This window comes from Ambystoma mexicanum, chromosome 7q (assembly GCF_040938575.1).
Source record: "Ambystoma mexicanum isolate Mex_15411 chromosome 7q, UKY_AmexF1_1, whole genome shotgun sequence".
Taxonomy (NCBI): domain Eukaryota; kingdom Metazoa; phylum Chordata; class Amphibia; order Caudata; family Ambystomatidae; genus Ambystoma; species Ambystoma mexicanum.
Window position 1 is genome coordinate 531,920,901 of NC_090941.1, and position 16,319 is coordinate 531,937,219.

At 47.8% G+C, this 16,319-nt stretch overlaps 1 protein-coding gene across 2 annotated transcripts in view; it reads right to left on the bottom strand.

The window, feature by feature from the left end:
* Positions 1–16,319, bottom strand: part of SLC25A30 (solute carrier family 25 member 30) — an 852,298-nt gene that overhangs the window by 529,921 nt on the left and 306,058 nt on the right. The gene's annotated exons all lie outside the window — the stretch shown is intronic.

Below are 16,319 nucleotides of genomic sequence, written 5' to 3' on the forward strand. Positions count from 1 at the left end.
GGCGGAGGGGCGCGTCCGAAGGAATAGCATCCGAATTGTTGGTCTGCCAGAGGGAGCCGAGGGATCCAACCCTATGGAGTTCGCTGAATCAATGCTGTTGCAGGAGATAACTGGAGGAGTTTTGTCTCAGGGGTTTGCGGTGGAAAGGGCGCACAAGGCTCTTATGAGGAAGCCGCCGCCGAGTAACGCCCCTAGGCCGGTGATCGATAAGTTCCGCAACTATCGGGAACGTGAAAGAATCCTTGGACACTTCCGAAAGGGCGGAACAATACAGAGAGGGTCAGCAAATATTACCGCATACCCAGATTATACCCGGATGGTACAGCGTAGCCGCATGAACTTTGGGACTGTCAAAAGAAGATTGCATGAAGCAGGATACAGGTACATGCTGCTTTACCCAGCTAAACTGAAGTTGTTTCACAAAGACAGGACCTTGTTTTTCAAAACCCCGGAAGAAGCTATGAGGTGGCTTGACACACAAAGCTGCCTCCAGGAGTCGGGCATGCAGATGGGAGAAGGAGATAGAAGAGATAAGTAATCTATGGAGGGGGCGCCAGAGGGTGTTGCGGATCAAGACCAATGGACTTGATTATAGTAATTGATGTAGCGTATGGGCCTGCATGATAAGGCTGAAATGAGACGTGATCCGTGAGCACTGAGACTTTAAGCTAGCTAGGGAGCCTCGAAGAGCTAGTCCTCGTACCCCCATTTAGAGTAGCTTAGTTAGGTTACCGGTAGTCCGGTGACACCCTGCCGGGCTTCTGGCCTCGGCACACTGGGGCAGAACCAGAGGCGGGGTCGCCTGAGATCCAGGGATGGAGCTGGGCATTTGTTGGGGGGCATCGGGGGAGGGAAAGGGAGGTGTTGGGGTTTGTTGTTGGGAAAGGAGGGGGAGGGGGAGTTTGTTGGGGGTGTATGGTTAATGAGCCAATATGGGAATCTAAACAGGCGGGAGGGAGGGCAGGATATTGTAAACATGGTTCGGGGTGTCTTAGAGTGGTCACCTGGAACATTAGGGGCCTCAACAGTTATCTTAAGCGCAATCAAGTTATGATGTATTTGAAAAGGATGAGGGTGGACATAGCATTATTGCAGGAGACCCACCTCACCAGGGAGAAACTGGAGGTGGAAAAGAGGAAGTGGAGGGGGTGCATAGCAGGGGCCACATATTCGGCTTACACAAGAGGAGTTATCACCTGGGTAGCAGCCCACGTGCCTTTCCAGTTGCTTCAGTCCACGGGAGACCCAGAAGGTAGACTGATCGTCATGAGAGGGATGTTGGAAAACCGGGAAGCGAGTATTGTAAACTTATATGCCCCCAATCGGGACACAGTGGCCTACTTTCGGGCCCTGTATGGTAAGATTAGCCCCCTACTAGGTGGCGGGATCCTATGGGGAGGGGACTTTAATTGTGTACTGAATCCTAAGCTGGATAGATCAGACAATAAGCTAGACAGGCCCACCCCGGCTGCAAAGGTGCTAATGGCTCTCCTGAGAGACTTTGATCTTGTGGATGTCTGGAGGCAATTGCATCCAGTAGATAGACAATACTCGCACTATGCGGCACCACATGACTTGCACACGAGATTGGACTACGTGTTTGTCGCTGCCGATTTGATAAGTGGGATGATGGGTGCGGAATACAAGGCTAGAGTGCTCTCGGACCAATCCCCTTTGGTCCTTGAGTGGCAACACCAACCCCTTAGGGCGCGGATTCCGACGTGAAGGCTCAGAGTTGAGGCTCTGCAGGACTCTGGATTCCGGGAGGATTTAAGGGAGGAGACCACAGAGTACTTTGAGATTAACACGGGCAGTGTCAGATCGATGGGCACGGTATGGGAGGCATTCAAAGTGGTGGTACGGGGGGTGGCTATGTCAAAATCCAGAGGGCTCCAGGGGGATATAGAACGAGAGCTGAGGGGAACGGTGGAAGAGCTGGAAGACATTATGCGTAAGGGAGGTACCTCCGAGGAGGACGGGGTTAGGATGAGACAGCTGCAACAAGCTAGTTGTGAACATTAGGATAGGCTATGTAAATTAAGCTATAAGAAATACGTGGACAAGCAGCATGCCTGGGGGGACAAACCTGGAAGGTTGTTAGCCTGGCTATACAACAGCGACGTACCAAGGGCCGTGATCCGGGAAATCAGTGGGGAGGGATGTCAAATTTTGGACACCCAGGAAGGAGTGAATAACGAGTTCCTTAGATACTACAAACGGCTCTATGACGACCCAGGCGGAGTTGGGGACCAAGAAATCAGGGACCTGCCCACCTTGGACGACTTGGATCAGGCAGACCTGGACGCCCCAATCACGATAGAAGAGCTTGAGTTAGTGATTCGATACCTGCCCACTTGTAAAGCTCTGGGGTCAGACGGGCTCCCGAGCGAATTTTACAAAACCTACAAACAGGAGCTGCTACCCCCGTTGCTGGCAATGTTTAATGAGTCGTATGAGCAAGGCAGGTTGCCGGAGTCCTTGCGTGAGGCAGTGATTATTCTGCTCTTAAAACCGGGTAAGCCGAGCACAGACTGTGGGTCTTACCGACCCCTGTCGATGCTTAACCAAGACAGCAAAATCCTCACGGAAGTGCTGGCAAACCGGCTTAAGCGTGCCATTAACAAACTGATACACCCTGACCAAACAGGCTACGTCCCTGGTAGGTATATAACTGATAATCATAGGAGGCTACATCGCATCATCGATCAGACAGAGGGAGACCCTGGTGAGCTGGCAATCGCCTCGCTTGACACGGTCAAGGCTTTTGACTCAGTGAGATGGCCATGGCCGTTGGTGGCTCTAGAAGCCTTTGGAATGGGACCAGGGTATCTTAGGTGGGTTAAGATGGTATATAGTTCCCCGATTGCCAGGGTCAAAACGGGTGCCACAATCTCAGACAAATGGCAACTTAGCAGGGGCACCAGACAGGGCTGCCCCTAGTCACCCATGTTGTACATATTAGCGTTAGAGCCGCTGGCTGTCTGTCTTAGACAACAATATGGAGAAATTGGGTATACGTACCACAGGCGGACCACATCTCATTTCATTGTACGCTGACGATATACTCTTGTACATGCGTTTCCCAGAAGAGAATACACAATACATCCTAGAGGTGATGGAACGTTATGCCGCCCTTTCCGGCATAGCGGTAAAACCCAAGAAATCCAGAATGTTTCCCTTATGGAGATACAGATTTGTCCCGCCAGGGGGATTGCCGGTATTGCCAATACCCTGGCAAACCAAGTTGTTCAGATATCTTGGAATTGACATATACCACACGACGGGAGTAGAGCATAAACACAACACGGTGAAGGCAGTGGAAAGCATCAGGAATAGCATGGGTTTTTGGTCCAGACTGCCCCTGGCTATGATGGGGAGAGCAGCTCTAATCAAGATGGTAGTCCTGCCCAGACTGTTACACTTTTTCATAAACATCCCGCATGTGATCCCCAGGTGTTTCTTCGTTAGTCTCCACAGCTTGTGCAGGGGCTTCATATGGCATAACTCCAGGAACAGTGTGGCTCTTTGGAAACTGCAGAATTCGTGTGACGGGGGGATGGAGGGGGGGAATAAACCTGCCAAACCTTGAGTTATATTATCTAGCGGGACAATTGCAATACGTGGCTACGTGGCTGTCTGCGGAAGAAACAGCGGAAACCAGGCTGCTGTGTAAGGAACTGGCTCCCTATTTCCTTAGAGAGGTGGTGTGGCTGCCTAGGCGTAGGGTGCTGGAGATGGTGCGGCTGCTGGTGCTTGGCTGAAAGGTGTGGCAAAGAGCATGGCAGTTGCCAGGATACCCGGCTCCATTTTCCATGCAGGTGCCGTTGGCGGCGCTATGCATAGCGGACCCCCAATTGATACAAGAGGTCCATAGATATTGTGAACCCGTGGGCTTGGCCACTCTGGGGGACATATGGCAGGATGGAGTAGCGCTAGAATTCCAGGAACTGACGGAGGATACCGGGGTGCATAAAGGGCAACATATAACCCACTCCAGACTAGTTAAGCGGGTGCGAGAAAAATGGCAGGTGGTGGTGCTCACAGATGAACCGGATGCCACTATGGAGATGATATATGACGTTTTGGAGGGTGGGCACGAGATATCCTGCATATATAAGCTACTGGGGTCCAAGGTGGGGAGGGAATTGTCCCTATTGAGACAGGTCTGGGAGGAGGAGGTGGGAGAGCCTATGACGGACGGGTTATGAGATAGAGCCCAGAGATACCATAAGAAAGTGTCCCGAAACGCGAGGCTCCAACAAATCCAATTATACGTCACACATAGGGCATATCTGACCCCCAGTAAGATTACTAGGTTTGGGGGCCAGACGATCCAGAGATGCCCCAGGTGCGGGGAGGAGGAAGCCAGGATGTTGCACATGTTCTGGGCTTGTCCGTAGGTGGGTAGATTTTGGGCTGAACTGAAAACACGCCTGGCTGAAAAAGGTATTAAGCTAGAGGTGGAGTCAGCCTGGGCATGTATGCTAGGAGGTTTCCCCAGGCCACGTCATCTGAAGCACATTAGCAAGATGAAGGATTTGGCATACATCCTGGCCAAGAGGAGGATTGCAATGTCTTGGAAGGCAGCTCACAGCCCCCGGATGGAGTTGTGGTGGGCTGACCTCTTGAAATGGGGCGAGTCTGAAACAGCTGTTTGGTTTGAAGCAGTCAGCAGGGGAGGTGAGGAGGTAGGACCCCCTACTCGAATGGAGGCAATTGGTGGCCACTATGGTGGCCCCCCCCAGCCCCATCACAGTGAGGATGACATGGACGAGGGAAGAATAATTGACCCGCCTGAGGACGTACAGGCTGATGATTTGGACTTTATGGCTCAAGTTGGAGGGGGGGGGGGGAACGGGACTGAAGATATAGCTTGTAATGTTACCTTGTTAGACATGGATATGGAAGTCCTAATTATTGTAATGTTTGGTGTGTTATAAAATAATAAAAAATGTTTAAAACAAAAAAAAATGATTCAGAAAAACGTTTTGAAATATACTGCAATTTAGGGAAACCAATACTAAAACCAAATATGCATACACTGTCTAGGAAAGATAGCAGCAAGGTCCAACCGGCATTTGCAAAGAAAATTAGCTCAGCCAGAGAGAAAATCTCCATGATTGGGGATCTCATTAGAACACTCTACCCGTTCTGTTAGAACGGAAGATATGGAACACGTTTTGCAATTTCAGTCTGACAGATACTGGCATGGAGGCTCTCTTGAAAACTTTGAGACCGACCCACTGTCAGGGAGAGATCCTGTCTACTAAACTCATTTTGGGAAACTCTTCAATCTTTATTCCATTCTTGGTTCTTGGTCAGATTTGTAAACTCCTCCTTCCACCATTGCTCAGTACCGGATACTATCAAGAAGGTGGCTATTAACCCTCTTCCAAAAAAGGCAAATTGTTACCCTAAGGATCCAAATAATCTCTGCCCTATTACCAACTCGTTATTCTTACTGAAGGTGATAGATAAAGTGGCATCAGTACAGTTCCAACAACATCTGGAACAAGTGAACATTCTCCACCTGATGCAATCAGGTTTTCACCCCCAACATGGGATTGAAAGTGCTCTATTGGATCTTCAGTCACATATGCTGGAATATCTGGAGGGGGTAAAATGGGTGTCCTGATTCTATTGGACTTTTCGGCGGCATTCGAGTTGCTTGATCACAACCTGATATTGTACGCCTTGCTCCAGAAGGGGGAACTGCTCAAAGAAGGTGTCATGGTGCGTGCTCCGAAACCCCTGGAACTGTTGGGCCCAACCCAGTCCCTGTCACCCAGAAGGACTTGTCAGGCCCCAAGGGAGTGCCCCAGAGCCTCATGGACTCAGTCCTGGCGCTGTTGGCGCCAGGCTCATGAAATGGGTTGAACTTATGGAACTACTTAATCTGCCTAGTGAGGCTGAGCCTTTCTGTATATCCAGGGTGTGGCAGAGGGACTACTTTTCCTGAGAGAGAGGGCATGGTAAAGGGACTACTTTATCTGGAACTACTTGCAGGGCTATTTAAGCCACACCCTGCAGGCAGAACACGCTTCGCGTTATTCTGCACTCCTGCAGCGTAACGCTCACCATGTCTGCTCTGTCCTCGAGTTTCTGCAGCCACGCCCGTCTGAGATTTCCATCCATCAATGCCTGGAAGAAGAAAAGGAGAAGAACAGGTGTTAGGCCTTACCTGCAATTCCGTCCATCGGTCTCGTCTCCAGCTGGTCTTCTGACCGCCGTCCCTGTTGGGAAAGGACTTCTGTGCAGGCATCCAATACTCACCCGGTATTCTGCATTCCTCCGGGTTACCTCGTAGCGGTTTTTCCATTCTTCATCCTGGGGCCGCGCCGCGCCTGCAAAAAGGGTACAGAAAACAGCAGGTTAGTCGCACACAATACCAAAAACGAACAATTATTCAGCCATCCAGCGCCACTCATCCGCGCTAATACTCACCTGGAGGCAACCAGTTCAGCATCCTAGGAGAGTCAATTCTTCTTCTAAACTTCTGTACGAAACCGCGTCTGCAAGAAAGACAAAACACATTTAAACCTTGGGAAAACAAGACATTGAGCATCTATACCAAGCTGTCATTGGGATAGAGACTTACCTGATTAATCCAAGCATTCCCGAAACACAGCAACAGCCACTCAGGAACAGTGAAGTAACTGTGTCCAGAGAAAGACTGAGCCTACTGCGCCCCGCTGAAGGTCAAGCAGGACGGAGAGCCAACCTCACCAAACTCCAAGGTGAGCAGGAGAGGAGTTGGGCATCAGGAGGTTGCTGGAAGTGGGACCAATCCAACCCACTCATTAGCCAACATCTTGTTTCACCATTGCAGGCTAACGCCTCCTGGGGAGATAACGGGGGAGAGGACACCATCATACCATCAAAACTACGCCAGTACAGATATCGATCATACGACTACGTGCTAAGCCCCTGTGGAGACCAGGTGAGCGTGACAGAACGCGAAGTCTTCTACAAATTCTCTACCTGGGCGTCATGGAAACCTCAGAGATAGACTAACAAGCCCAGCTTTTGGGGGAACTCAGGGCCGAGGTACATTCGGCCCGGCAGGAGACCAATGCTTTAAGGAGGGAATTGATCGTGGCTAAAGACCGTACCGATGAGCTTGCTCAACAATTACTTCAATCCCAGGCGGGGCGAACACTGTTACCTGTATTGGGGTCAACGGTTCCGACTACACCCAGCAATCCAGTTCAAGTGGTCCTTCCAGGAGCCATACCTTTGGCACCTTCAGAACGCTTTGCAGGAGACCCAAAAAGGTATGCTGTTTTCATGAACCAGTGCCGACTACATTTCCCATGTAGGCCAGGGGCCTTTCCAAACGACCAATCAAGGGTAGCCTTTGTATTGTCTTATCTCAGTGGCAGTGCTGCGGACTGGTCGGTACCTCTGGTCAATCGGGACGATCCCATCTTGCGAGACTTCCAGAGGTTCCACATGAACATGGAGAAATTGTTTGCCCGCCACTCTCAGGGTCAGGCATTGGATAATGAACTCTTGTCCCTGCGCCAAGGCAATCAAGATCTGTTGACGTACATCGCAACCTTTAATAGACTGATAGTAGAAACTGATTCGCCAGATGACAAAAGAACAACTCTGTTTTACCGGGGCTTAAGAGGTGAGTTGAAGGATGTTTTAGCTCAAGTGGTCAACCCTCCTAGTGATTGTGCAGAATACATAGATCTGGTGGTTCAGCTTGATCATAGACTACAGAACCATAAGGCAGATCGAGCTAGAATGGTTTTTGTACGTCCAAAGGAGAATGCATCCAAGACCTCCGACTTGGCCGAACCCATGCAGATTGGAGGAGTGCGAGGGCCGTTAACCAAGGCTGAAAGAGACAGAAGAAGACAACAGCTATGTTTGTATTGTGGCTCAGCCGGCAACTTCCTTCGAGACTGCCTTGTAAAACCACCCAAGAAGGCAGTCGGAGTTGCCGGCAATGTGGAAACGGAGTCGGAAAACTTCCTCGCCCGACAAGCGTAGAGGTCCGCTTGTCGAGCGAAAAGAAGGACTCTCAGACCTCGCACCTCGTCTTGCCAATGATCCTCATAAATCACCAACAGCCGTCTCAAATGCATGCAGCCAAAGCATATATCGATAGCGGAGCCATTGGAAATTATATGGATCATGATTTGGCTACAAGGATGAATCTTCCTCTGTGCGAAAAAGCAACTACAGATCTAGTCACCACTGTCGATGGAACGGAGATCGCTTCGGGTCCAGTAACGCACTCGACAAAAGAAATTACACTTTTGTGCCAAGACGGACATCGTGAAGACAAAGTGTTCGATCTAATCAAGGCTCCACAATTTCAAATAATTCTGGGAATGCCATGGCTCTAATCACACAATCTTTGCATCGACTGGCGTGCTAAGAGGCTGACCTTCTCAGTCAAATGTGCTCGTACCCGTTACCAAACAAAGGAACCTTTGGTTAAGGAAGTCGCAACCATCATGAATCTGACTAAGCCGCTACCTCCAGAATACCAAGACTATCAGGTTTGTTTTCCAGAAGGACCAAGCGAATACTCTTCCTCCCCATAGACTGTACGATTGTCAGATCGACCTTATACCTGGCGCACAGATTACATGTGGTCGTATCTACGCACTAACGGGACCTGAAAATCTGCTTTTAAAAAAGTATCTGGACCAATACCTGGCTAATGGCTTCATCCGCCCATCCAAGTCCCCAGAAGCCTACCCTTGTTCTTCGTGCCTAAAAAAGAAGGAGACCTTAGGACTTGCATCGATTACCGCGCATTAAACCAAGTCACAGTTAAAAAAACGTTACCCCTTGCCACTAATTCCTGAACTTTTGGACCAAGTTAAAGATGCCTGAATCTATACCAAGCTAGATCTTAGAGGGGCATATCATCTGGTACGAATAAAAAAAGGGGACGAATGGAAGACCGCCTTCCGCACCAAATACGGATTATTTGAATACCAAGTGATGCCCTATGGCCTTTACAATGCCCCAGCGGCGTTCCAGTATTTCATGAATGACGTCCTGCGTAAATTGATTGATGTGTGTGTCGTAGTATACATAGACGACATGCTGGTATATTCATCGTCTGACCAGGAACATGTGAAACACGTCTGTGCAGTTTTGGACAAACTTCAACAACACAAATTGTTCGCAAAACTGGAAAAAAGCTTCTTCCATGTTACGGAGGTCGAATTCCTTGGGTTTGTTCTAACCCCACATGGTGTACACATGGATTTGCGGAAGGTTGATGCCATTCTCAACTGGCCTTTCCCAACCTCGATTAAAGGAGTTCAGAGTATGCTCAGATTTGTGAACTTCTATCGCCGCTTCATTCCGGGCTTCTCGTAGCTAGTACATCCCATCACCGCTCTACTGCGAAAGAACAAACGTTTTCAATGGTCAGAGGAAGCCGAGAAAGGCTTTCAGGACTTAAAGCAAAAATTCATCTCAGCCCCGATCCTGAAACACCCACGTCCATACCTACCGTACGTGGTTGAGACCAACGCTTCCAGTTCGGCAATTGGAGCGGTCCTCTCACAAAAAGATCCTGAAACGGGTCAACTCCATCCAGTGGCCTTCTGGTGACAGAAATTCACGGCACCAGAATTGAATTATGCCATTAAGGACAAGGAACTTCTGGCCATCAAGGCAACCTTCAAGGCTTGGCGGCATTACCTTCTGGGAGCAAGACATACAATTACAGTAATCACTGACCACCGCAATCTATAGTACTTGAAGGTGGCAAAGGCCCAATCATACCGCCAACTCCGATGGGCATTATTTTTTACTGAATTCGACTTTGTGATTACTTACCGACCTGGTTGTCGAAATGGCAAGGCAGACACTCTATCTCGCATTGGGGTAGATGAGGAATCCACCAACCTAGACCCAGTGCCCATCATTCCCGGAGAAAAGATCTTAGGAGTGACAACGTCTCTAACCTTAGATGACATCCACAAAGAAATCACACATCTCATGGATACAGACACTCAGAGACTGGTCTACCAAACGTGTTCATCATTCTGTCTCAAACCACTTACCATATTTCCAGGGACGTCTCTACCTACCCAGCAAAGAACTTCAGGAGAGGGTCATCTCGAATTACCACGAATCACTGGTTGAAGGTCATCTTGGGATAGCTAAGACCGAAGCCAAGATCAAGCGATACTATTGGTGGCCAACATGGCGTAAAGACATCAAGCAATTTGTATTATCCTGTGGAATTTCTGCACAAAACAAGGCCTTGAAGATCACCAGGTCAACTGCAACCACTGGATATTCCGCCTACGCCTTGGCATACGTTGTCTCTTGATTTTATAACTGACCTTCCTCCTTGTAACGGGTTCAACACAATTTTGGTGGTGGTGGACTTGTTTTCGAAGATGGCTCATTTCATTCCACTGAAGGGCTTACCCTCAGCTTCAATCTTGGCTAAAGAATTCTTAGAACAGATAGTCCGAATACATGGATTCCCTTCCATCCTAATTTCGGATCGTGGCAGTCAATTTATTTCACGATTTTGGAAAAAGTGTTGCGAATTAGCGCAAATCGATGTAAGACTTTCCACAAGCCACAATCCCCAGACTGATGGTCAGACTGAGAGGACCAACCAGACTCTAGAACAATACCTCAGATGTATGTTACACCAAACTGAAAGCAGTTGGAAAGACATTTTATGGATAACCGAGTACGCCTACAACAATTCCCTGCACTCCAGCATCGGACAGACTCCTTTCTACACCATTTACGGGTTGCATCCACAAACCTCCAATCTTGACTCACCTCAACCTTTGCAAATGCCAGCAGTAAGAAGTTTGTACATTACTATTATTCAAGCTTTCAAACAAGCAATGGATCAGTTGAAACAAGCCAAAGAAAGATACAAGAAGTCAGCAGACATGCATAGGAGTGAAGCTCCAAAGTATCAAGTTGGAGATGAAGTCTGGCTGGCATTGAAGCACATACCAATGAAAGGAACCTGAACCTTCAACCCCAGATACATAGGTCCATACACCATTAAGGCCATCATCAATCCGGCAGCTGTGAAGTTGAATTTACCTTTGCACATGAAAATTCATCCCGTGTTTCATGTCTCACTTCTGAAACCAGTGCAACCAGGAACCAGAGTACTGAAACCACCAAAACCGATCATGGTCGATAAGGAACCCGAATTTGAAGTCAAGGATATCCTGGACTCGAAAATCATCAAATCAAAATTGTTTTATCTAATAGACTGGAAAGATTATGGACCACAAGAAAAATCATGGGAACCTAGTGAACACATTCATGCACCACGATTGTTGAAAAGGTTTCAACATAGTCACCTGAACAAACTAGGACCAAGGGGAGAACCCACCATTTGGGGGGTCTGGGGGGGGGGGGGTGAGCGGGAGTGCTGTCATGGTGCCTGCTCAGAAACCCCTGGAACTGTTGGGTCCACCCCAGTCCCTGTCACCCAGAAGGACTTGTCAGGCCCCAAGGGAGGGCCCCAAAGCCTCATGGACTCAGTCGTGGCGCCATTGGCGCCAGACTCCTGAAATGGGTTGAATTTATGGAACTACTCAATCTGCCTAGTGAGGCTGAGCCTTTCTGTATATCCAGGGTGTGGCAGAGGGACTACTTTTCCTGAGAGACAGGGCATGGTAAAGGGACTACTTTACCTGGAACTACTTGCAAGGCTATTTAAACCACACCCTGCAGGCAGAACGCGCTTCGCGTTATTCTGCATTCCTGCAGCAGAATGCTCACCGTGTCTGCTCTGTCCTCGAGTTTCTGCAGCCACGCCCGTCTGAGATTTCCATCCATCGGTGCCTGGAAGAAGAAAAGGAGAAGAACAGGTGTTACTACAGCGACAAAGGCCTTACCTGCAATTCCGTCCATCGGTCTCGTCTCCAGCTGGTCTTCTGACTAATACTGAGCTGGAGGCAACCAGTTACTCATCCTAGGAGAGTCAATTCTTCTTCTAAACTTCCATACGAAACCGCGTCTGCAAGAAAGACAAAACAAGTTTAAACCTTGGGAAAACAAGACATTGAGCATCTATACCAAGCTGTCATTGGGATAGAGACTTACCTGATTAATCCAAGCATTCCCGAAACACAGCAACAGCCAGTCAGGAACAGTGAAGTAACTGTGTCCAGAGAAAGACTGAGCCTACTGCGCCCCTGCTGAAGGTCAAGCAGGACGGAGAGCCAACCTCACCAAACTCAAAGGTGAGCAGGAGAGGAGTTGGGCCTCAGGAGGTTGCAGGAAGTAGGACCAATCCAACCCACTCATTAGCTAACATCTTGTTTCAACATTGCAGGCTAATGCCTCCTGGGGAGAGGGCACCCTCATACCATCAAAACTACGCCAGTACAGACAATCATACGACTAAGTGCTACGCCCTCGTGGAGACCAGGTGAGCGTGACAGAAGGCCATAGATTGGTTTTACTCCTTTTTGAGCAACAGAGAGTTTCAAATAAGCTGGGATGGAGCTCTCTCCGATGCGGAGGAAATACTTTATGGACTACCACAGGGTGCATGTTGGTCCCCAGCCCTTTTTAATCTCGACATGAGATCTTTCTGCAATTTGTTGACTAGTCTGGGTGTGTACTTCACGAATTACATAGATGACACCCAGCTAGTGGTTGAGCTCAGTGGAGACTATGCGACAGACTCAGCTCAGCTTAATCACCTATACAACACTATAAAGGACTGGATGTGCAGCCACTAGATGTGCCTTAACCCCTCTAAAACGGAGCTAATGATCTTTGGCTCAGCACATGCAAGAGCTAAGCTTAGTCCAAAGTATAAATCCATGCTTGTAGATAGCAACTCTGTAAATACCGTGGGTGTACACAGAGGTTTCCCTTAGCTCCAAGGCGCATGTGGATGAAATCGCAAACAAATACCACTACCACATAAGGGTACTTAGTAGAGCGAAGCCATTTATATCTAAAAAAGAATAGGGAAGTGCTAGTCCAGGCCATCATTATGCCCCGGCTAGACTACTGTAATGTACTGTTATAAGGAGCAAATAACTAACACATACATAAGCTACAGAGGATCCAGAATGAGGCCATCAGGATCATATTTGACATATCAAGGAGGGAACACACTACTTCCAATTGCAGTCAGTCAGACTAAGCTTTAGGACTTTGTCCGTGGCGCATCAGTGCCTTCAGTGGAAGGCCCCCGGCTACTTTAGGAAACGGGTAACTCCTTATGCACCTACCAGAGACCCAAGATCAAGTAGGCCGCAGCAACTGGTGGTTCCCATGGCAAAAAGAAGTGGGTGGGGACAGTCCTTTGATGTACTTTTGCCCCTAGTTTGGAACACGCTCCGTCTGAATCTTCGCACCGAGGAAAGCCATGCGCTGTTCAAGAACATCTGAAAACCTGGTTATTTGCATAATTCGGCCATAAGCGCCTCTCCCGCTGCTTGTGGGCCGTCAGCGCTATATAAATAATTAAAATAATAATAAATACCTCACAGAGTTCCCCCATCTGAAAGGCACTATTTTCTTTCATTTTTCTTTCATATCCTTTGTGGTGGAGATTGCCAATTACTTTCCAATTCATCTATGTTAACTTTAAATCCGTACACTGTCCCAACTCTGTTTCTCTGCCCCGGATTCCGCCACAGACACATTTGGGTTTGTCAGAGAGAGAATAACATTGGAAGGGTGGTATTTTGTGTTCCAGCCCACCCACTTTTATACCACTAATTTCTATACTAACCCTAACCTTTTGCACAAATTGTTCCATAACCAGTGTAGATAGGAGTGGTGTGTTCTGCTCTGTAGGTGTACATGATCAGTTAGATTAACATTAACATTAGCATATCAAGTTTGGTAGTTTGCCATTATTTTAATCATCTTGGGTACAAACCCATATCTGATCAGCACTTCCCTAAGGAAGGACCAATCCACCCGACAAAGCTTTTTCAGCACCTAAAATTACCAGGAGAGGCTGGTGCCCACTGTTGCCCTTTCCACTAGGAGTGGGATTCGGCTCAGGTTATCGCGGGTCACCCTTTTATTTTATTAGTCCAGACTGATCCAGATCAATCATTCCTTGAAAAAAGGCCTCTAATCTTGTGGCGATTATTTTAGTATAAATTTTAATATCTAAATTAAGATATACGGCTATATGAGGCATACCTGGTTGGGTGCTTCTCTGCGTTCTGTACGAGGATTATGCTTGCTTTGGTCATGGATTTTCCAGTTGCCCACCCTCTCTGACTAAATTAAATAACTCTACAAGTTGGTCCGCTATTAAGGTTTTATATAAGGCAGCCGAAAGTCCATCTGGACGTGTTCTGATTTTTAACCCCTTAATTACTTCTAAAACCCTCTTTTCTTTCAATGGGGAGTTACAGCCATTTTCTATTCCATTCTGATAGCATGGGCAATGTTATTGACTCCAAGTATACATCTTGTTGCTCTTTTTTGGTATCCCCCTCTGCAAAGAGATTTCGAAAGGCTTTCTCTTTATGCTCTTCGACCAATCTTTCCAATCCTTTTTCACTGCAGATTATTTGTATTCTAGCTTTATTTCCTTTGGTTTTTATCCTATTCACTAAGTCTTTCTGCTTTCCCTCCTTTTTCATAGAAGATCTGTTTAGCACAGAGTAGAAATTTCACAGCCTTATCTACTCAAAGTGTATTGAGCTGGCCCCGTTTCGTCATAAGGGTTTTGTATTTGTCCCTTGTCTGCATGGCTTATATTCCTTCTTGAATGCTTCCACCTCAATGATCTGGTCTTTCTCTGCCTTTTGTCTCATACGTTTTAGTGTGGTCACAGATGCCATGAGGTTGCCCTTCGCCACCGAGGGGATGCATGGTGTCCCAGTGGGTTCCCAGTTATGTTTTGTGTTGCTGATTCGTCTTTAGATAGCCTTTTATTGTGGCTCTCAAGTTTACTTTTACCATAATGCCTTGTAGTAAGGCTTAGTTGAGAATTCATCTAGCTCGCATGTTTGCTTCATATTCAAACAGCATGATTAGCATTACCGCAGAGTGGTCAGACAATGTGCTCACCCTTATTTCAGTTTCCCTCAATCCCCTTGGGCATGTTGACTAGGTCAGCGTGGAGTCTATGCGCGAGTACGATTTATGTATGTAGGGGTAGTTGGTATAGTCCCTGTTAACCAGGTGTACATGCCTCCAGGAACCGCTAAGGCCCATTTCCTGTAGATCCCTTTTCAACTTCACTGTGGCTTCCCCAACCACCATTGATCCAGTTTGAGTAAACCTATCTATTCCAACCTCCATAAACAAATTAAAAGCACCTACAAGGTAACAGTCACCCCCCCCTCCACTCCCACAAGGCCAGAGAGTGTTTGCAGAATTTGAGAAGGTATTTCTCCTGTCCTGTGTTTGGTGCATAAACAAATTTAATCAACACATCCCACCTCTCCTTTTGCGCCTGTTGCTCGAGCGAGTGCACCTGAAGGATATATGGTTTGTCTCATCTCCCTTGGTCTCCTGTTACCATGTGGGTTTCTTTTAAGGAGACTACGTCTGCCTCCTCTCATTTAACCGCCCTATAAAACTGGGCTCTCTTATTTGGGCTATTCAGACCTTACCTGCCAAGAAACATGCAAAGGTTTCAATTCAACTCGTGTTCATCCCATCTCCAATGATTGGTGTTTTCCAATTTCATTGCTCTCGTGTCACTGTAACCCTCATTGTCAGTGCCCGGAGTTCTCTTTTTTTAATGTTTTGAAAACCTTCCCATTTCTCCCCCCCACCAAATCCTCATCAATCCACCAAAACAGTAGTTCATCCTGTGACATTTGTGACAACTGTTCCCCCATCCTCCCCACATTGTGTAACTTAACAGTTAAGGTCTGAAGCCTACTTCCAACATTCGACAGACTGGCCTCTTCTGGCTGTCCACCGCACTGCAGCCCCATCTATATGAGGCTGCCTCACCTCATTCCTTAATAACTCTTCCCATTTTTTACTCTCTGACCCAGCAGCACCTCTCAACCACTCTGGTGTCTCCCCTCCACTCTGATCCCACCTAGAGTGTTTCACAGAAAGTCTTTCTCCATGGGGGGTGGGGTTGGGTTCGGGGTAGTTCCCACTGTATAGGAACTTGGTTGTTGCACATACAGCTGTGTTTTGTTGGTTTGCTGCCGATTGCGTCATGCTGCTTATCTTCCACGGCCTTCGGTTCTTCAGATTCCTCCGTGTCGTCTGAATTGTCCAGCTCTACTCCCAGGATTCTTGCTCTTTTGTTTTGTCCATTACAGTCACCACTTTTCTAGCAACTCTAACTGGGGCCCAAACAGGTATGCCCATCTATATCTTCTTTCATGTTTGTT